The sequence below is a fragment of the Brienomyrus brachyistius genome, chromosome 15 (genome assembly GCF_023856365.1).
Source record: "Brienomyrus brachyistius isolate T26 chromosome 15, BBRACH_0.4, whole genome shotgun sequence".
Lineage (NCBI taxonomy): Eukaryota > Metazoa > Chordata > Actinopteri > Osteoglossiformes > Mormyridae > Brienomyrus > Brienomyrus brachyistius.
In genome coordinates this window covers 3,400,213-3,423,020 of record NC_064547.1, presented here as the reverse complement: position 1 = coordinate 3,423,020, position 22,808 = coordinate 3,400,213, and the positions used below count along the sequence as shown (strand labels likewise).

At 41.9% G+C, this 22,808-nt stretch overlaps 1 protein-coding gene across 7 annotated transcripts in view; it reads left to right on the top strand.

Annotated features, from left to right (window-relative positions):
• Positions 1-22,808, top strand: part of ptprsa (protein tyrosine phosphatase receptor type Sa) — a 161,480-nt gene that overhangs the window by 25,691 nt on the left and 112,981 nt on the right. For all 7 annotated transcript variants that reach the window (XM_048976255.1, XM_048976252.1, XM_048976253.1 and 4 more), the window contains exon 2: positions 3,720-3,796. The gene's annotated coding sequence lies outside the window, so the exon portion shown is untranslated. The remainder of the gene's footprint in view (positions 1-3,719; positions 3,797-22,808) is intronic.

The following is a 22,808-nucleotide window of genomic DNA, read 5'->3' as shown; positions in this document are numbered from 1 at the left end:
GGAAAAAATAAGCCACACAATCACAGATATATGTTTGATTATAATTTTCATAACAATGACTTGCAGAGGGCAAGACTCCCTGTCTGTAATCAGACGGTCATCGCTTCAAGCGTTGGCAGAGGAGTCATATGTCTGCAGGCCCTTGAGCAAGGCCCTTAACCCCCAGCCCCAGGGGTGCCACACGCTGGTTGACCCCCCGCTGTGATCCCCAAGCAATGGAGAGCAAGATAGGGTTGGCGAAAAGAACAATTGCAATGAACTTGTGCAAATAAAAGGATTTTTTTATTAACAAACATCTTAATAAATACACTTGACATGGGGGGCTACTTTTATTAGCCATATTGCCCCCAATATTATTACTATAATTAATTAAGATAATGAAAAGGTTTTCCAGATGAATAGCCCATGATTTTGAAGGTTCACTGCTGCAATTGCAATTCTGAGTGGCGTAAACACGCGTAATTATTTTTCAGCCATTAAGCACAATGGCCGCTGCTGTACTTATCTACACTACGCAGGCCTGTTAATGCAGCTTGAGGCAGCACCGGCTGCTGGAGAGCTTTGACTGGGCAGACATTTTCACGGTAAGTGGGGAATGCATGTCGCATTGGGGGACAGGTAGCTGATCACTGAGTGTGCTGATTGTGAAGTGCCAGTACGCGTGTGACATGCAGGAAAACACAAGAGTTCACCATAAAATGCCTTCGCACTATTAACACGAATTAATGCTTCACACGACACTAAAATGCCACATGAAAACACAGTAAGATCTTTAAAAAGACTTTTGTTTCATATTCCATAAACCATGGATAGATTATTAATACATAAACCATTAATACACATCAATGCTTTGTATAGATAGACTTTCTGTAGGTCAATAACCAGCTTCCAGTCACTGGAGGGCATTTAGCGAATTACTCTGGTCCAGAGCATGATTTAATTTATGTTTATACCAGACTCCTAACTCTTACACTATGGAGATAATATTCTACATGATAGAAGCGAAGCTTTCGGAAATGTATCCCTGCTCTGCCTTCCTACTGCCACTTGCTAATATTGACAGAATGGAGTGAGTCACACTGAGATTCTGAATGGCAGCACAAACGATGCTGTAACATTATCTAAGTGTGAAACAGTATGTCCTGCTAAAGGCTTCCTTTGCTTTTTGTAGAACTGTAATTGGACACAGATATGCCGATTATGAAAGCTTACTGCCCTGGAGATAAATACAGTATAGTCTTAGGCAGTTTAAAGAGATTAATCTTGGTATTAAGTGTATTCTCCAAAAAGTAACCAATATCTAATTGGATGGCTAGATGAACACCACTTTCGGTTCCCAAACCTCTCCTCAGGGGCACCTCTGCCGTTACACGTGTTTGTTAAATTTCAGTACCAGCTCACTCAATTGACTAACTTAATTAGTTAAATAACTCAGTGAGGTATTGATTAACCAAACATGGTATGCTGGAGGTCCATTCAGAAAATACATTGGCTAATTGAATGGTGGCTGCAAATCCCATGGTGACAATAGGAGAGGGTGGCTAAGCTGCCACACTGTGACCGACATCATTACATGAAGACATGAAGATCATTTAAGCATCATTATCTTGCATAGTTCTCCTAGTACTGTGTGTTTGGGGGGGGGCAGTATATGTATATTACATTATGGTCAAATGTCAGGGACAAAATGTGATATAAAATCCTTATTTTTTTCGGTTTTTATAAAAATCTGTGACTGCAATCAAATGCACTAAAAAAGGTCTTGAGTTTTATTTGGTTACTTATGGTTAAGGTTAGGGCTGGGTGGGGGTTCAGGTCATCATTGCTGGGATTTGCTTATAGAAATAAATGGACGGTCCCCACAAAGATATGAATATGTGTGTGTGTGTGTGTGTGTGTGTGTGTGCATATATAAAACTGAATTGAAGGAAGGAAGTGACCCATTATTGCAATTCCTGCCCTAAAGCTGGTTTATAATATTGAATATCAGAGGAGCCTTAGATGAGTTCCATTTTAATGTTTGCGTCAAGGTATTTTTAGTGCCATCCAGTATTATCAGGTTACTGGCCCCTTTTCAGCCAGACCCTGAATGGGAGACACCACTTCGATGAACAACATGGAGCAGAAGCCGATTTTCTTAAACACATTTAGATTACGGAGACCGCTAGCTGCCAGGACGGCGATGGGAGAGAGCAGAGCGGTTATTTAAAGCTACTGAAGCAACATGCAGGAAGCAACAGCTTCGTTTGGCACGAAACCCATCAGCCTCCATCACCTAGGAGTGTTTAACGAGGACCGAAAAGCGGGTGCGAATGCTTTGGACCGGGTCACATTCATAAGCGTGTTTCAGGCATCCATGGGACGGGTGGCATCTCGTACGCCGAAGCATGCTTTAGCCGTGTGTGTCTTCGTTGCAGTTCCACCACCTCCAAATTTACCATGCACCATGATGGTTGGCCATCTGTCTCAGCGGTGACTACACTTCATGCCAATATGTTGCAAAGTCATGATAAACATGAACAGTTCCTGTTTTCCTTTGTTGTGCTGCCGGAGAGCACAGGCTTTTCACTCCTATATGAAGCATATATTTTGCTCCTCTGTCATCCTCTTCTTGCGATTACCATGCCTTCATACATATGTAAATAGATATACACTTAAAAATGCTAGACAGAGATGCTCTGGACAGATACAGACATAGATATATTTGTACTAAAAAGCGAGATAAAACTGTGAGTTTTTTTGCACAGATTCAGTAGATATGCGGTGTTCAGGGAGCTAAAAAAGGTGACGTATGATGTTGGAAAGACGTGTGCTTTGTATGGTATGGCTGGCGCCCCTTCGCGCACTGCGCTGCTGACCGTCTCTGTTCGGGCATATGGCTGCCTGTTATTTCCGTAGCAGTACGTGCAGACTGACTAATGGAGGAGTGCCTGAACCAGGCGGGGTGGTGCTGTGCAGGAGCAGTGGCGCATCACGGTATGCTCCGGGACCCAGCTCTGGACGTTAAGCCCGTCTTCAGACGCGGCTCTGCGTGTCTCCGCCTCTGGGGACTCCTCTCTTCCTCTGCCTGTTGTGATTGCGAAGGCTCAAATTAAAGTGGCCCGTCAGGAAGAGTGATTGCGTCCGCCTGCTGGTTGATTGTTGTGGCATCGATGGCCCCAGAGGTTGCTGGGGTCTGACTCGAAACAGAGAGATCGGGTTGTAGGAAAAACTACACTGGAGCCATTTGCTGACAGACCATAAAGACAAAGCACGCAGACACACACAAGCGCACAATGCGTTTGCATGCTGAGCCAGCACTCGACGACTGTAATTTCTGGAGTTATAAATAGTTACGATACAACAATTGGCTCCAGATATATGATACTGTGAACAAAACTGCATTTTCCTTCTTCCGTAGCCTGACCTGACCATATAAAACTTGTCTTGAGATGTACTGAGAGCTTTGACCTAGCATTGAGTACAGCGATTACCTGTGACTCTCGGTTATTGAAGCAGAGTCTCGTTTAATGTGAGGGGGAAACACTACAGAAAAGGCAGCGCCGACATACTTTTCAGTTCAGTTAGTCTGGCCCATTTATCTATCGACCCGGGACTCACATGGGCAACGAGGGTGGACGTGTCTCCCTGTGAGTAATTATCTCAGAGTTTGCATTCATAGCAAGAAGGAAATTCATTCATGAATCCTTTTCATAATTTTTTGTCGTTCTCTGTTTAAGGTGTTACCTTCTCAGACCGAAGACGACAGGCGAAAATATGAAGATATGAAGTTAAAGGGGTTTTGAAATCAAGAGTGGTAAGTTTTTGTATTTGCTTATTTAATATGAAGGGAGATATGTTCGTGTGAAATTTCGGACACAGCTCTTTGGGTTTCCGTGATGAATCACATTCTTTTGATTATTTTCAAGTGACTTAATAACATGCTATGGATAAATGAGGTTAGAAAATTACTGGACATGGATAGAGGGAACAAAGGTACACAGCCCTGACTGGTACAGAGAGGTCATTAATATTAGAGTTTGTAATATTGTTATCCTTTGGATTTCAGTTTCAATTATTTTCAGGTGACTTTCTTCCTTTTCTCAGTCTCCCGGAACATTACATCGATATTGTCAGCTCTGCCCAGCTCAGGCAATAACACAGACCCAAGCAGCTTAATGTTATAGATCATTTCAAGGATCAGATACGGGGTGTGATCCTGGTGCTCTGCAAAAAGTCTTGGGGGAGAAAAAAAATGAGAGGGAGGAGAATCAGACTCTATAAATTTTAAGCACAATCACATGAGCTCTCAAAATCTGGGCGATACCTGTCCTCTCTGTCCCTCTCCTGAGAAATCACACATTTCCCCTCGAAATGCATTGGATTTTCTCCTTCCGAGATTTGAATGCCGCTTCATTATCATGGAAATTGGCAAATCTTCTGGATCACAGTATGCTTACGTGCACCCAACCTCCCATTCTCGCGGTGCTAAGAAACCGCATAAAAATAATCTCTGAAAGGTACGCAATCCCAGCATGGCTTCCGCCAGCAAACAACCTGGCTCGAACCATTCACATGAAGAGTAAGATATAAACAGCAGCACACCCCACATTCAGGAAAGTGATCCTCTCCCCAGTTAACAAATGAACATCTGGACCAGGCTCAGCAATTTCATGGAAAAACAAGACCGGTAACAAAAGGCTTTAAACAAATATCGAGCAAACTGGGTTTTCATTGATGAGCATGTGGGCATGTGCCTCAGGAATCATTGTTGAATCCTGGGGTTGTTTTGTTTGCTGTTCAGTGGGGCTTTATGCTATTTATACTCATGAGGATGGGGGGGGGGGAAGCGAACTGCTGAGAAAATAGTTGAACTGGAAATTGAACATGAACCATGAAGTTTGACAATAAAAGTGAAAAACCAGCCTCTGAATAAGTATGCAGTACTATGCAAACATGCTGTGCAGAGATTCAGTTTAACAAACCTCCGTTAATCTCTGCATCCGAGACATCCGTGTCGTGTGGATAGAGACAGCAAATCTTAGTAATTTACTGTGCTGGGTTCAAAACCCAGAATTTGCTGCTTTTAAACTCTAACTTTAAAATGAAATTTTAGTTCCATGACCCTAGTAATGTTACCCCTGCAGGAAAAGGAAATTCTACTAGTTTGGTCTGCATGATGTTGCAGAGTGATTGTCACAGGGTTTATTAATAAAATATTTTACTCTTTAAACTTTCCAGTTAATGATGATGGCAATTTAACACATAGACCACAAAAAATAGACAATTCTTTTATGTTTTAGAGTAAGATCCACGTAAAAATTCTTGAGGTTGGGCATTCAAAGTTATAACCCAAATGTAATAGAGGGAAATGTGGTCATTGATCCAAAAGATGTTTTAAAACTTATAACTGAAGTGCACTACAAGATTCGAGTGACTAAAATAAGAAGAAGAAAGCCAGGATTATCTCAGACTATATATATATATATATATATATATATATATATATATATATATATATATATATATGATATTGTTAACCCCAGCCCTATATAATCCACAGAAACACTAATTTCAAAGAATTGAATTCAAAGAGTGAAATACTGTGTGCCCTTTTCATGATTACAGGGTATGTGCCAAGTCAAGTGCTCAGACCTCGTTTAGCTCATTTTTCCACTGTATGTACTGGTCTTTCCTTTCCCTTACACTTCTATCAGTTCCTGAGCACAGTGTGAATCTATGAATATTTCCTATTTCCTAATTCTTACATTTTTCCTGGCGAAGGCACCTCACTTCCACATGAAATCAAGGTAAGATATGGATCCGCTCTTCTGATCTCCCGGCGAGTGCCTGCCTGAAAGTCCTTCACCACTGCAGGCGCTTGCTCCTCAGCCTTAGTGTTCACTGGCCCGGTGACCTGTTGCGTAACCATGGCGCACGGTCCATTTACAATATAGCCTTCACCAAATAAGGTGACTGTTGCTGCTATGTTAGAGGAAGTGTGTTGCATGCTGCTTACTGCTCACAGTCAGGTGGGTAGAGGATTGAGGGGAAGTATATTATATCTAGTGGTAGATACCTGCTGTTTATTCCTCTGTAGTCTCCAATCAGCCATGCAGAAAATTGCCTAATTATTATAGACATCTATAATAGACATCTTTTCCTGGTGTCAGATTACATTTACGTTGAAAAGAATCACCGTGGTATTTATTGTTTTTAATATCACACTATGTATCAATAAGACCGTGCTTAAAATCAGAATCGGCAAACAAAACAGGCCTCTCCACTTTCCTCGCTCTCCCTACCGGGGGAAATCAAGATAATGCATTCATGCTTTCTTCATCCTTTTGAAGATTTATTCCAGCGCGGGTGATAAGAAGACGCCGATGCAGTCAGACTTTCTCGGTTAAAGATGTTTCCTCAAAAACGAAAAGCTAATCCTTATCTAACAAAAAGCTCTGCGCGCACAAAGACAGTAGGTGCTATTCGGGCTGAGAGTTGATGAAACGAAACAAGGGGGTAATAACTTCCCTATCAGCCGAATGATGAGAATTACACAGAAGTGCCTGGCGCTCTATCTTAGCAGGCGTACGGGTTATGGAGGTAATTTAGATAATTATACATTAGATATTCATTACATTGTTGAGACAGCTTGTCTCCGAAATTTTGAAGGAAATCAGAGAATGAAAATGGAACCTACACAAACATGAGAGAGTAGAGAGCTCAGGTGAGATTTGAACCCATAACCTTGGTATGCCGAGCACATTAAGTCAGCAGGCTCTGCAAGTGAAATGTACCACAGTAAATCCTCACATCAATGGGGACAACTGACACACCGCTCGAGATTGACTGTGTCGATTATATTAGGCAACCCTGATAGAAAAGCCATGCAAATGAATACAGTTACACAAATGCTTACGTTGGTACTCAAGCTGATTAACAGTATAGCTTTTATGGAATTACTTGTCAGCACTGTGTCCTGTGAGCATACAAAACAGCAGAATGGGGTTACACCGCAAATACTGTTTCTCGCAACTTCACTATTGCATTTTCCCCTGTGAAATTTATACACCAGTAGCCGATATACTGTCATCTTTTAAAACAATTTTTCAAAAAACAATCTCAAGTACCCTTGAACCCAAGTCTTGGGCCTGGCTCTAATCAATAAATATTGATTACAATAAAACTATTGTAGCATCTGCATTGTGTGTTTGAAGAACCAAACACTGGTTTTAGGATCTATACACAATAGAAATCTAATTTACCTACTGTATCACTCCAATAACTATATATAACAAATGCATTAGCAGCTTAAATACTATTATCAAGCTTTTCTATGGATTATTATGGGTTGCAAATGTATACAGGCAAGTTAGTGAAAAAGATGGGAAAATAAATTTCAGTCAATCAGTCCACGTGCAGCTCCCTGTTGATCCTCCCCATTCTGACTGTGAGTGCTTTGGAATAACACTGGACCCTGGGACCCTCATCTGTTTCCACTCTTAGCTAATACACAAGCGAATAGTCACGTGGACTTCGGGCAGCTGTGAGTAAAGACACCGAGAACTACAGTACAAAACAGTGCCATGTCGTCAAAGAAGAGCAGGAAAGGTGAAAAGCCACAAGGCAAGGATTTTCATTATGAAACAACAGGAATTTCGGAATCTGGCAGAAGTTTGTTCATGCAGGTGTTTCAGAGGGGCACCACAATCCAGAAGGGGAAAGAAATGTATAATGAGAAGTATTTAGTAGGCTAGTTTAGATATTTCACAGTTTGTTAGTTTGTTTATCTATCTATCTACTTGTCTGTTTGTTTGTTTATTTAATTATGAAAAACGTGATTCGTAAGCTTAATATCCAGAAGACTGCATTATTATTTATATATCTTTCTCTTAATCTATTGGGCTGCAACAACTAGATAAACAGACATGATCCTAAGTAGGAAAGTTACCATGCATCCCCGACTTGCATAGTCTGCCGTCTTGTGTCAACAAAAGGCGCAAGTGCATTACAGAGTCTGAGAGACAGACATCGCAATAGTATAACCACAAGCGACTCTAGGGAGTAGCTGCTTGTTACAAACAAGACTTTAGTCCATTGTGGGGTTTATTCTCATTTTTACTGCCAGTTTTAATGGATTTTGATAAATGGAATATTTTAATGTACCATTGATATGGAATATTTTAATATACTATTGATTAAATTGATTCCGTCTTTTCACATATCTTCTCTTCTGATGTTTGAAGTGCGTAACTCAATTGACGTTAAACTGGTAAGTCCATAAGTGATATTTTTGGAGCATTTTTTTCTCTTTTTATTGTTTTAAATGAATAACGTTGCCGGACGCGGATGGTTATTTGCTGGGCTGTATGATTTAGCACACCGGTTTTAGGTCATTTAAGATCCAAACCACTTAATATTTATTTACTGACAAGGTGTTTTTGTAAATTGTTCCATAAATGGTATTAAAACCATCACATCATTTGGACAAGTGATCATTTATGCTAATGATCAGTAGCTGGCTTGTAATGATGTATAAATGAATGTCATCTTTGTCTCTCTTTCCTAATATATTATAATCTGGCTATATGTGCACAGAATAGTACAGAACAGTCAACCAATAACCAATATTTTGTGGTGCAGTGAAGCCTTTGGTGACGAACATACAGACAGCATTCCTGATGAAACGCCAGTCTTTCGTCTAGTTATTGAGGCTCACCAATATCTTGTTCATCTTCTTCCTCTCTAGGCAGTATGGTCTTAATATGCCAAAAATAACACTTACCCTGGTGACTTGTGCTTCAAGCTTGTTCGGGCTTGAGTTGATTAAGAATTCGCTTCTGTTGCCCTTGTTGTGCATGGTATTCAAGAAAGTCTTTGCTAGTACAACATTTCAAAGACATCGGTACTCTTCCTGTACCGCTTCTTCATTGTGCAGCTTTCGCATCCATAAAAAGTGACAGGAAATACCAAATTCTAAACAGTTCTGATCTTAGTTCTTACAAATACATTAGTACTCTTGTTTTGCAAGGTGCTTTTCGATTGCTAGGTTCTTTCATATGGAAGATTGTTTCAAGGAGAGAAAAGCTGCCCATAACTTTCATCTCTTCACAATCTACACTAACATTAGCTGCTGCTTCTGTTGTCACAGCTTTCGCTTTCTTTATATTTAGCCATTGTCCCATCTTTTCACTCTGTTCTTCTTGTATCTTCAAATCTTCCCCATTCTCTCCTAAGTGTGATGTCATCAAAACATCTGCGCACAAGTCAAACTGGTCTGGTGCTGGTGTAGATTGATCTTTATCATCATCTTGCTGGCATATAATGTAAGGGAAATCGTATGGCAATTTGCCTGCTCTGACTTTCTTTCTTTGGTATTGGCACATATACTGTACTACTGTCTTCTCGCATGAGTTTCCGTGAACTCGAAATCATTTGCTCTGTCAGTTGCTTGCAATATTTCTGTTTGGACACCATCTATCCCTGTGGCCTTTTTGGCAGTGAACTCTGGAATAACTTGGGTTTAATGACTTCTTCTTTAATGAAGATGTTATAATATTGGTCTTTCTCATTACTGGAAGCTTTCTGGAATATGCAGTGAGTATTATTACGACATCTTTATCTTTCCCGATTTGGCTTCTCTTTGCAGTTTCCACTGTCCTTTTCATCATTTACTTTAATTTCTTTGGATGTTTCATTCTGTCCTGGTTTACCATCAAGTATGTCCATTATATTGAATCAGTTTTTGACAGTTTCCTTAAAGGCAGTTGGTTTATTATTGGAAGTCGGGCGGCCATCTTGTTTTCTCTCAGCTTTACTGGGAGTTTGCCATAAGAAATTCATGATCTGCTCCACAATGTGCTCCAAGTGATGTCTTTGCTGTTTGTTTGAAGCTCCTCTATTGTCTGGCACTGAGACTGTGGACTTTGTTCTTGTGAAGTCCACCTGGCGATGTCCAGACATAAAGATGCTTCATTTGGTTGAAGAATGTATTGGCAATGACGAGGTCGTTGGTTTGGCCAAAGCCGAATAGTCCCTCAGAGTCCACACTGGCCATCTGCATTTCTTACCCTCTCATTTCTAACTCCAGGCTTCTTTCAGTCTCTGTATTACTTGTATGTCATGGCTACTTCACCCCAGACCTGGTCATGAACATTTTCAAGTCCTTGCCATTGTTCTCGCTCTGATCATTTTCCGCCAACACAGTCCTACATCACTGCTTCCCAATGTAGGTGGGAGGATTTGTCTGCCACCCTTGGTAAGCCCTGCTTGGCATGGGACACCCTGATAGCACTTTAAAACACAAGGAAACATGGCTGTTAGCTTCCCTGAAGAGCACATAAACCTCCTTGCCCCAGTAAGGCACCAAGATGAGGGATTAACATCATTAGACTATATTTAATGTAGCTTTACAACTGGGATATATACTTATATTTACTTAAGTAATATCTGTCATGTTATTCCCAGATTATCACAAATATTATATGATTCATTTTCATTATCATGCATTATAGCCAGCTGCCTCTTGTGTTGACTATTGCAGCTGACTGAGTCTTTTTGATAATTCATGAACAGTAATTGTGGGTCTTTGGTTACATGTTTTAACCAAACTAACTTTAAGCGTTAAATGGTAACTGAAGGTGCCGGTGATTGAGGAAACCAAGGAAAGGCAACAAGTATTTCTTATTTTAATGGAATTGCTGGCGTATTATCACTGTCAAAATCAGAGAAAAAAAAACAGAAAAGCTGTTGTTGATAATGAAAGAACTTTATATTAGTTTCATGAAAGCGAGTAAATATATAAAACTGTGATTGCTTATTAAAGAGATGTTTTCATCTGGAACATAAACTTGTTATTTACCAAAAGCTTTTTTCTCTTTTAATGGGGAGTTAATTGAATCGTGCCCCAAATATGCTTAATAAAAGTCTAGGCTGATCCTTAGTGTTTGTAAATTAATTTCCTGCATGTTGTTCTTTTCAACAGTTTCCTAATCTTTGTTTTCACTTATATGCCTGTTGAAATGCTTCCCGCAATATCCTGATTCTGTCAGCATGCATTTGAGCAGAGAATTGAGTTTACAACTGAACTGTCCGATTATTATATATATAAAATTTATATTATAAGACATTTTCAAATGGATACTGTCAGGCATATCTATTTAATTTTTAATTGAATATTTAATTGAATTTGGTTGGATTTGGAATCAAAGATAAGTACTTCATATACAGTATTAATTAAGTTTAAAGTTAGTTCAGTTGAGTTGGAAGATAAGGTTTAGATTACTTTAGGGTCTGTTAAGACAGCTTCTTTTAAATTAAGTCAGGTATTGTGCTGGTGTTGTAGTTTTTTTACATGGCTGATACTTTGCACCCCAGTAATTGATTAAGTTCAATGCGACTTTATCAATAACTGAAGCTTCATCACAGGGTCGACTCTGTCTGAAGCTGTCTATTAAATGCTTTGAGGAAAAGGATGTATTTTAATGTAGGCCAAAGACTTGCGTGAGTGAATTCAGGGGGCTGAAAACAGTAGGTTGTTTGCATCAAATTGCCTTAACATTGAAGACATGGCTGTCCGGTGAGAAGGCAGTAAGATGGAAGAGGCACTAATCCTGAGACTTTGGTCTTTCTGCAGATTCCTGCCTTGGGTTTATGGTTTTCATGAATGGAACATAAATCAGGTCATCTTTGCTAGAGTAGCATGTTAGATGTTCTTCTAATGCATTTGGTGTCGATAAAAGAAAATTACTACCAAACCTGCCTATGACATCAGAGAGCAAAGGACAGAGAATATGGCTGCTGATGGATAAAATTGTCAAGTTTGTGTTCTTTTTAGCCCCAAAGCCTCCATCTGGCATGTTTTGGATAAAGGAAAAACACACTGTGGAACGTCAAGGACATCGCAATTAGCCATGTTGCTCTTGAATGACTGACAAAAACTGGCTGGAAGCATTAGAGGAAACGGCATGGAGGCCCCTCATAGCGGGGGAAGCGTGGCGAGGGAAGAACATGCTGTATGTGACTGCTCCACTCTGCGGATAATTGTGTTTATTCCTCTTAATTTGCCCTGAGTGCTAAATTGGCCCTTGCCACTTTACAGTGGCCTCAGTTCCCCCCGCAGTTTAAAAGGGATCTTTCTTCTGCCTGCAAGCCATCCTGCACTTTTAGTCTTTGACACCAACTCCGAGCGCCAACAGTGGCAAAGCGGCAGGAGAAATAGAGGAACCCAGTGCCAGGGCCAGAGCTGTCATTCTGGGATTCTTCTTGCTACAGTGATTTTTTTTTCTCAGTCTCAACACAGTGATACAAACAAGGAACAACATCTTCCAAGTGATACTTTCCTATTATTCTTGCCTCACACTAGGCCTGAGCTGTGATGGGAAGCTTATTGCGAAATTGCTGAATGCTGAATTTCGTTAGCTTGGATGTGGGGTATGACAAAATAGTATGACCCCAAAAGACACGTCCTGTGTCCAAGGCAATGGTCCCCAATCCAATCCTTGGGGACCCAGGGGACTCGCAGGGAGCAAACATGGACCGACTGTGGCTCCCTGAGGAAGCACTGGTGAATGGAGTGGTCAGGCATAGCAGCAAACGCCCTCACCAGCTTCTACTTCTCTAACCGCTAGTGTCTCCCTAAGCTGCGTTCTCCGCCACACATTCTAACAGCCTACAATTAATTGTCTGCTGCTCAAGCATTTCTCTGAACATCACGACCAAGCCGTCATCCCCACCGAACCCTCGGTCAAACATACGGGCCAAAACCCACCCCAGTTAACTGCTTTAGCTGCCTCCTAATGGAGCTGGTGCAAAGTCTAATGATTCCCTTTTAACCGTGAATCATCCCCATCCTCACATTGGATAAAACTGACCTTCATTTCACTCTCAATTTTTTCTCCTTACTGCCAGGCTAAGCTGCAGCTTGTAAAGTGTAATTATCAGCTGCCGCTCTCTTGCACCTCCCGGGACACCCGGACAAAAGGAGTCTGTCATAAAGCCAATCCACAGAGGTCTTTATGGGAATTATAATGTTTACAGAACTGGCCTATTCACACTTTCTGTTATGTCATGTTCACAGTGCGAGACGAGTTCTTTCACATTCTTATTAATATGCGGTTGTTGCTTTACGTGGCCCAGATATTTATATACCCACGGCTTGGGGTGACGGAATAAGGGTCATGTCCTGGCAAGGCTACATCCTGCATTTTGAAGGAAATTTAACTAATGAGTAGTTGAAACAATCTTGGAAAGAATCCGTTAGAAGAAACGAATAAACTTTCTAGCTGAGTCCAGCTGCTGTTTAGCTCTCAATCCTGGGTGAAAGTAGACTGGTAAACATAATTAGCTCTTCGTAATTAGCTCCCAGCATGTATGTTTTACATATGCCATGCATGTTAATTATATCAATAGTACCACTAATAACAATAACACCAACATGATGATGAGGATATTATTATTATTATAATTATTATTATTAGCGGTAGAGTGGTAAATGTATGGACGTTTCGTAGTGATTTGTTACTGGCTCGCCATGGCCATGCATGTTTGTGTGCGGCCTGACTTCTTACTTGCTGAAGGGCAGGCTAGCATTGGACTGAAGGAGTCTGTACGTGCCCTAAGCTGTTAATCCTTTGGCTTTTGTGTAATGACAGAGCCTGTGGTGAGGGGGCTGGCCCGAGCCCTTTCCTGGGTCATCTTTTTGGCTGTCAAATTTCCTATATAAGCAGATATCTGGTGGGGGTCTCATCTACTTTGAGGTGGACCTAAATGGTTGGGATGACCTGAGGGAATAGAGTTGACAAAGGGGAAATGATTGGGTGGACTTCAGTGGTTGTGAGTACTGCACAGGGTAAATGTGTGCCTCAAGGGAAATGGCTTTACAGCTTACATGTCGTGGCTGCTATCACTTAAGTCCGTGATTGATTCAGTTCCATTCATTTTATATTGGGCTCTTCCCAACTTGGTTGGCTGAAAGTGCTTAAAAATTTAGTTACAAGAACAGTGTTATAGACAGGAATAAAAGCAGATAATGTTATACAGTATTTAAAAGCCTGTGGACTTAAAAAATATAGAAAGCAATTCAGGAAAGATTTATCTATCATTTGGTTGAGTAGGTCAGAGGTTCTGGGCTTGTAGCTTAAGCTCATTTGAGGCTCACGCAAGGTGCAGAAGGTTCATCAGCCATTATGGAGAAGAATTAAGCACATGATGCGTCAGATTCTGAGAGATCTAGAAAGATATGGCATGCAGGATATATGCAGAAGAGTTATCTACAGACAGAGTTAAGTAACAGGTGATCAGTCTACATTTAAATGCTGATATTGAGGGGGTATTGGCTGGCAGATGGTGTCATAGACTAGAACCCCTATAACCATAGGCTTTGCTGCCAACAGTACATTAAATTATTCAAGAAATTACACAAAGGACTGCATCCTGCAATCTGAGAATGTTATCTGGATCGTAAACATTAATCAGCTGAAGTAGATCAGCAGGGGCCGTAATTTCGAGGCTTACTATGTGGGGAGAGTTTTGAAGTCTGTCCAAAACTTAACGGGAAACCAGAGCGGAGACCAAAGGACGGGATGCCTGCAACACCAGCATATAAGGACGGGATGCCTGTAACACCGGCATATAAGGACGGGATGCCTGTAACACCGGCATATAAGTAATACCAGCATATAAGGACGAGATGCCTGTAACACCGGCATATAAGGACGGGATGCCTGTAACACCGGCATATAAGGACGGGATGCCTGTAACACCGGCATATAAGGACGGGATGCCTGTAACACCGGCATATAAGGACGGGATGCCTGTAACACCGGCATATAAGGACGGGATGTCTGTAACACCAGCATATAAGGACGGGATGCCTGTAACACCGGCATATAAGGACGGGATGCCTGTAACACCGGCATATAAGGACGGGATGCCTGTAACACCAGCATATAAGTAAGACCAGCACATAAGGACGAGATGCCTGTAACACTAGCATATTTTCTGGTTATGCTTACAGTTTTGGCTGCTGCAGTCTGAGGTCACTCCGGGGGTGTCTGTCCATCAGGCCTCTGAAACGAAGGCAATGAATATGAATAAAAATGAATATTCAAGACACAGAATGTTTTTTTCTTGAATAGTAAGAAATTGAAGAGTCAGACAGCCTTTTTTCATTATTTCTGAGCTGTAGGAAGCATGTCTTAGATAAGGCTTTAGCATGAAAACCTAGTGTTTAAAATAATGCCCATATAACAAGCTTATTCAGTAAAACAAACGTTGAATCCCTCATTCTTACCTCAGTTTTGGAATATGCAGTTTTCACTGCCATTATTGTGGTCATTCTGTGGCCTCAGCTTATGAATTAAAACCATTTCCTGTTTTTGTATGATCCAGTTGGTTTTCTATACAAAGAAAACTGTATTAAGTAACTTATCCTCAACCTTGTTTTAGGTTTGTTATGGAAGTTAAACAGAAATAACAAACATTTTGGATATGACCTCCAGTGGTGATTATGCAGAATATATGCTTATGAATGTATCTCAGACTAGTTAGGAACCCTTTGGAATCAAGGAACGGTCCTAAAGCATTACCAAGTATCTCAGCATCAGTGTATATACTGAAATCACTTAGTATTACAACTCTGTGTATTTTAGATAAAAAAGGAAGCCACCAAACTCAGATGAACAAGAGTGGTCCCTAAGGCCTGTAGATTGAAACTACAGATGTGGGTGATTTATGTATTATACACTGATGCCTCAAAGGAGAGAATTTCATTTAGATATTTTGGTTCTATCTGTAATTTTTCATTAAAGATGACTGCCGGGCTCTCTCTGTGACCTCAGCGAGGGGCTTTCTCTGTGACCTCAGCTAGGGGCTCTCTCTGTGACCTCAGCGAGGGGCTTTCTCTGTGACCTCAGCTAGGGGCTCTCTGTGACCTCAGCTAGGGGATCTCTCTGTGACCTCAGCGAGGGGCTCTCTCTGTGACCTCAGCTAGGGGCTCTCTCTGTGACCTCAGCTAGGGGATCTCTCTGTGACCTCAGCGAGGGGCTCTCTCTGTGACCTCAGCTAGGGGCTCTCTCTGTGACCTCAGCGAGGGGCTTTCTCTGTGACCTCAGCGAGGGGCTCTCTCTGTGACCTCAGCAAGGGGCTCTGTCTGTGACCTCAGCTAGGGGCTCTCTCTGTGACCTCAGCTAGAGGCCCTCTTTAAGCCTACAAGTGAGACTTTGATTAATGGTATGGTATCCATGACTCATAGTCCGAAATTAGTTGGCAGACAGAGAACAGAGGTGATTAGTATATCACTGATCACACGGCTTTGTATCTCAAGAAGAAGTTATTAACAACCGGTCATTTCGTGTTAACCTTGAGGAGATTTTGAAATTATTTGATTAAAACGGTATTGTAGAAATCACAAGGACTTCATTGTGGAATGTATAAATTACACCTAGCTATGGTTCTTAGGTAGTATTTATTTAAGTTTAAATTGGAGTTAGTTTAAATTGGGAGGATGCCCACGTTAGAGCTGGAATTTAATGTAAGGTGCTGCTCTGAATTTTCAATGGACAGTAGAGTATGTTTGCCCTATTTTGTGATATTACAAATGGTTGTCTCAATTTAGGTTATAAATGTAATAGATCATTGTAATTGTTACCAAAAATTATACAATTGGAGACAGGTCCATTCTGAATGTAGGGAATGTAGTCTGCAGTAAGTTAGACAAAATTTTGTAGTTTCTCTTAAAAAAAAAAGTTCTGTAGTTTCTCTTAGAGCCTTTTCACACATCGCCATGAAGTTGCTCTTTAATGCATCATATAATAAGTAGTGGCACGGATTACTAATACAAAGACTTCATTATCGGCAAGAGAATCGATTTGACTCACTGTGATAAACCCAGATCAGGGAGAGGCATTTCACGAAACCTGTCGGCAAGTCGAGTTGTGGATGGCAAGCATGTAGCTGTTGAAAGTGCATGGTATGTATTTACATTTAATCTGTGGGGGGGGGGGGGGGGGGGGGGCTGCCCGAGCTTTGCTTGTGACTGTAGCCCAGTCTCTGAAGGTGCTGCTTGAGAAACCCCTACAGCTGCCTCTAAGTAAAGAGTGTGTCGCCCAAGCCTGATTAATGTCTAACAACGGTAATCTGTCCCTCTAGATTTTTTAGCTGCATAAAAAATGTTGATATGTTACAGTTATGCACTGTACATATTATAGGAACTCAAAAGAGAGAAGCCTGGAAAGATGTAAAAAAATATATATACTTTTTCAGCCATACAATCGAATGCAGTGACGCTCAGGTTTTGCCTTGGAACCTGCTGTTGCTTGTATCAACCAACCAGCTGAGTGCTCTGTAACTGCGACTCTATATACTCAACTGGCTGGCTGGAGCAAAACGTTGGTCCGGATTTGTACTTCCTGAGCCTCAACGATGGTGTTTGGTGAATCTCTGCAGTAAATCGGGAAAAAGTGAAATGGAACTGTGTTTATCGCTACCAAATTCAGAGCGTGCTTGAAGATAAAAAATGTCAGTGGGTTGTTCCAGAATCAGGCAACAGGTGCTCTTAAATATTGAAAAAGCCTGCGTGGTGTTTTCCCCTCCTGTTACCCGCTGTGAATGTAGCTCATTTCCTTTGCATATATCCCCTTGTGTTTACATGCATTATAGATGCGGATAAAGCCTGCGCATTAATGCCTGCATGTGCCTATAAAACCAATCAATTGCAACTAATTACGTTAATTATGTACTTACTTCCTGCATTCATACAGCCTAATCCATTGAGTGAACCAGCATTTGCGGGCTCTACGGGCGTCCGTGACGTGCTCCTGGGCGGTGGCTTGTTCCTGTTTTGTCGCCAATCTTCTGTGCACAGCAGGGCGACGACATTATAATTCATAATTCTCTCTCTTCATAGGTCTCCATTGCATTTGAGATGAGCAAAATTACTTTTTCCTCAACGCATGCTCCAGTAGTTATGCTATGAGGATATGCAATTTAATGATTGTCGCCCTTTGTAAAATTCAGTTTATTCATTTTTCATTGTTTATTCCATAATCTTTTGTGTTGACACACCAAAATTGTTTATGTATCATTAATGATGTCCGCCAAAGACAATTGCTGCAGCAATGAATGTCCTTCTTCATTTTCTCCTGTAAGCACCTTCTGCAAGCAGTGGTGTTACAAATTCAGCTCAGTCTAAGAGACACATTCCCGGCAGCACACTGTTTTCTTTTAGTGTGTAAAGAGGAAGTGGGTCTCCTTTGGGGGCAACTCCGCATTTTAATTTGCCATTATGATGCATTTTTAGTAAAACAAAATGTCACAGTCACCGGGGCACCAGTGGTCTTCCGAAGGCAGTCCATACTTGTCTTACCTCTCCCTGTTGTCATTTGGTCTAGTGCACCTTTGTTGTCAGGTCTGTCCTGTCACCACTCAGGTGGGTAGATTACTGTAATTACGACTTTATTATGGTGTGACTGGTATCTCTGTGTGTCCTGCGGTCAGGGCCGGCCTTCATCACGGCATGTCCTCGTCGGAAGCTCTGACATCGAATGCAGCCTCTAACGAGCCCCAGTGTGCGAAACCCTGAGCCGTTCAACGTAATTGGAAGAAAAAGTCGTGTAAATAAATAAATTGCCCGTGCGATCTCAGTACCTGAGGGGATCATCCTGATTAAGGCTGCTACAAACTGCAGAGAAAGTGAGCCTCACGATTGTCTGGAGAGATTTTGTGATGTGAAGATTAAGAGGGAAGGGAAGGGGGGTTGCTTTATTATTTATGAATCATTTTATATAGGCATGTGTATAAGTGCTGCGGTTATTATAATGGGGGGGGGGGCTGTCTGTAAAGGTGCTTTACGATATTGAGCACAATTGAGGATTCACACCAAGGATGGAGGTGATTGAGGGGAAGGTGCTCACTTGCACTCAAAGCACAGAGATTAGACAGAAGACTAATGACACATCTGTCCCCCTTTATTAGATGCTTTACTTATTCTCTGCGTTTTGTCCTTGTTCTTTGGCCATGAAAGGCCCAAGAATAACACCGTGCTTTATCTCCTATTCGGGGTGTGCAGCCACTGGGCGGGAAGGGAACAGTGGAAGGAGAAGGTAACCAAGGGAGCGAATCGCTCCCGTCTCCGCCGATATCGACGACTGATACAGGGCATCGCCTGTGCCGTAGATGGTTTGAAATACAGAGGCAGTCAGCGGGTAAACAAACAGCGGGAGCCTTTTCAGAGCAGGGATAGCGACCATAACCCCAGGGAATTTGGGTCCCGAAGGTAATGGCCGGGTATGAGGATGGGGGAGTAACAGAAAATATTTTCTGGGGGAGACTACAGGGGGGAGCTGTTTCTATGTGCTGAGGAGTGGAAATCATTAAGGTGATTGTGAGCTGTCATGGAGAAAGGACTCCTCTCCTCCACATGGTGCAGGTACGGCACGGAACAGAGGTATTCTACATCAGAGGTGCATAGTTTAGGTCCAGAAAGTCAAAATCCAGACCAGGTTCAGTGTAGAAAGTCATAGGGTATTCAACAGGCTAATTGAAACCACATCTTGGTCTGGATTTTCACTTTCTGGACCTGAACCTTCCACCTCTGGTCTTCATTAATTAAACTCGGCATCCCAATTTAGTTGTGCCATAGCATGACCACTGGTCTGTGAGTGATCAATCAGAGTGATAATCCAGCAAATCACCATGGATTCATTCTAAGTCTCATATTGTTCTCTAACATTATCCTAAAGCACGATGGAGCCACTGACAACATACATTCTTCAGAATGTGTTGCTGTTGGTTCTCTCATTCCCGAAAAAGTCAGCTATGCTTTGCCGAAGTTCACTGACATGCTGTATGAGTTGAAAAAGTCATCCGGTAATCAGAATCGTTACTGTAAAAACAGGAGCTGTGCTACCCACTAGCTGGAATCCAGAGCAAAACATCTCAAAAACAAAGTGTCACCGTCGTTTAGGTCTCCATTGCCCTTTTGTCCCCGTGTGTGATGTTTAGCAAGCGGAATGCATGGTCAAGCTGGCTGCTTTGTGTAGAAGAAATTATTGCTTTATACGTGAAGGGGCTGCACTTAAGGAAATCCCTTTGCAGTGAAACACTGCACTGTCTGGTTTTGTGTGGTTCCAGCAGAATAGAACTGAAACGTTTTGCTATTAAAAAAAATGCTCTGATGGAAAGAGTAGGTTTCTAACAAGGGGACAATCTCTTTGTTTGTAAGTTATCTGAATATCAAGAGGAAATGAGGGTAATAAAAACCGAATGAGATCTGTGTACAGTGTGGGTTTCTTGGGAAAATTATAATCAGTTTTCCTTTCTACAGTGGCCATATATATCCTGCGAAGAAGGTTTATTAGTATTTTTGTGTTTGGGATTGGTTTCCGTTTGCCGGATGAGGTTTCTATTCTTTGACTGGTGTGACGGTTTAATAGTTGAGGATCACCAGGGGAATTGGCATTTCAGCCAGCAGAAGGATTCATGGTTCAGTGTCTTCTTCTTCATGCTGGTTAAACTCTGATTGCATTCTCTGTGTTGCTTGCATGCATTTACAAATAACCTGCCTTCTAAGCGATTGGTAGACAACGGTCTGAAAATGTCCACGTCTGACTCACCCACTAACGGATCTGCTCTGACTGGAGCAGCAGATGCTGAACTGTTACCAAGGGGAGGTCCAGTGTAGCAGTGAATGCCCTTTTTTCCTTCAGATAATCCATGCACAAAACACCAGTATCTCCATGCATTTCGACCAGTCAGATGGTGTAGATGCAACCGGCTTGGTTTGGTCAGACTTTTCTGACCTGTCAGCGTGGGTACGGCTCGGGTATGGCTCGGGTACGGCCCGGGTACGGCTCGGGTACGGCTCCGGTATGGCTTGGGTCTTGGCGGCAGTGGAAAAACACCATAATGCTGATAAATGGAGACTTTATCTATATCTGCTCATCGTGGCTGTTAGGGCCATCAGGTGACCTCTAGTCTGAGCAGAGGGGCTTACATCATCCGTGAATGTCATGCTTCCTCCTCTGTCCCATTTGCTGAGTTTCTGCACCATTTTAAAGGCTGAATTATTAAACAGGTACACTTCAGGACGCTCCATGTGACCTGACACCGGTTCATGTTACAGGGTATTCAATCAAATCTTCAGTTATAAACTGAACATTGAACTATTAATATCGGAACTGGTGATGGTGTAACGCACTCCTCTGATGCTGTCTAAAAGCCTTCTAATATCTGAAAAATTAACCATCTGACATTGAGCACACGAGACCCCTTGCCTATCTCTCACCGGCTAGCTCTTCCATGGCAGTTTGAACTTAGCAAAGGCTGGTTCATTGAGAGCGTATCGTGGAGAATGAAGCTCCCTCGACTAGGTTCACCATCATAGATGAGAATGAAGGGCTGGTGCCCTACCTCAGCTCATACCGTCACATACGGTTATTGGTCAAATGTCTGAGTCTGATCCAGGGTCAGTTCTCAAATGTCTTATTTTTTTCCCTCTGCAGGCCCTGTAGTTTCCTTCCAACTTCATGAAATATGCATTTCAAGCATATTAGTGACAGTTATAAATGAAAATGTATTTCTGGGCTCTAAATTTGAATGATCTTCTTTCCGGGCATGTGTTTTTATTAGGAATATGCTCCACTTCACTGCAGCTGTTACTTCAATAGGTATTTGTTTGAAACTCTCGATAAGGTTTCTGGTGTCGTCCGACACCAGTAATGTTGTTATCAGGTTTGTTTACTTGCGTTTGTTCGTGGCATGTTTAGTACAGGGTTTATATAAATAGGGCAAACATTTCAGGGTGTTTTCCTTTGGGAGTCTCACTAAGTATAGACGTTATGGCATAATTTACATATTTCAATATTGTACCGTACCTTAAAAAAATGAGAAAATCAGGACCGTATTTAAGCTTGATGGATTTGTATTGCCCGCTCGCCAGTCACCCTTGTTTGAAGCTGCGCCGTTAAGCTAATTCATTTTCAGGGGGCTCCATTTGGAGACGTTAGCCGCAGTTTTCTGGCATCGTTTGACTTCTCCCATGGTAGTACTGTCAGCAGAACAGTTACTGAGGGGATTTTCTCCTGCACAGATCTGTGCTTTCATTGGTAAATCCAATGCAGCTTTGACTTTGCAATGAGGCAACCCAGGGGATGTACCCTCACCACCTTGCACAGTTAATTCTCGATTGCTATAAGAATAAATCATTCCTTTATGTCCCCTGGTAAATCAGAAGGTAAGCGATATTCACCAAGCCATATCATGCTTATTACAAAAAAGCTTTTACAACTGAAGTGAATCTGGTTTTTAAATAAGGCTGCTGCTTCTGCGGGGCTCCCAAGTGAGTCAGTCTGCCAGTCCGCTCTTCCGGAACACAGGCTGAGCTCCAATGCTCGCATCGCGGCTCACGTCCAAACAGCGTCATTTGGCGATCGTGACCGGGTGCCCCCAGTGGCGGAGGGAAAATGGCGTCGTTCTACCGAAACAAAAAGGCTGAATTCAGCCGAGGTCTATTGTATGCATGCAGCGCATTCGTTGACTTGACTTTTGCCGGCAACCTGACGGCTGCCAGCGGTGATTGTCATGTCACTCATCCAATCAGCTCTCTGCCCTCTTGCATGCTGCCAAATGATTTGCAAAGCAAAAAAGATCAGTGAGGACAGGGAGTTCAGGGAACTGAGGGGCAGCCATCATCTGGATAGTCAACTCTAGACAGTTTATTTCTAAAGCAGACATCAAAACACAAAGTGCTGTACAATACATCAGCAGGTATACAAGGACATATCGTGAAGAGAAAAGAGAAACGGATCAGTACTGAAATGAAAAGTAACATC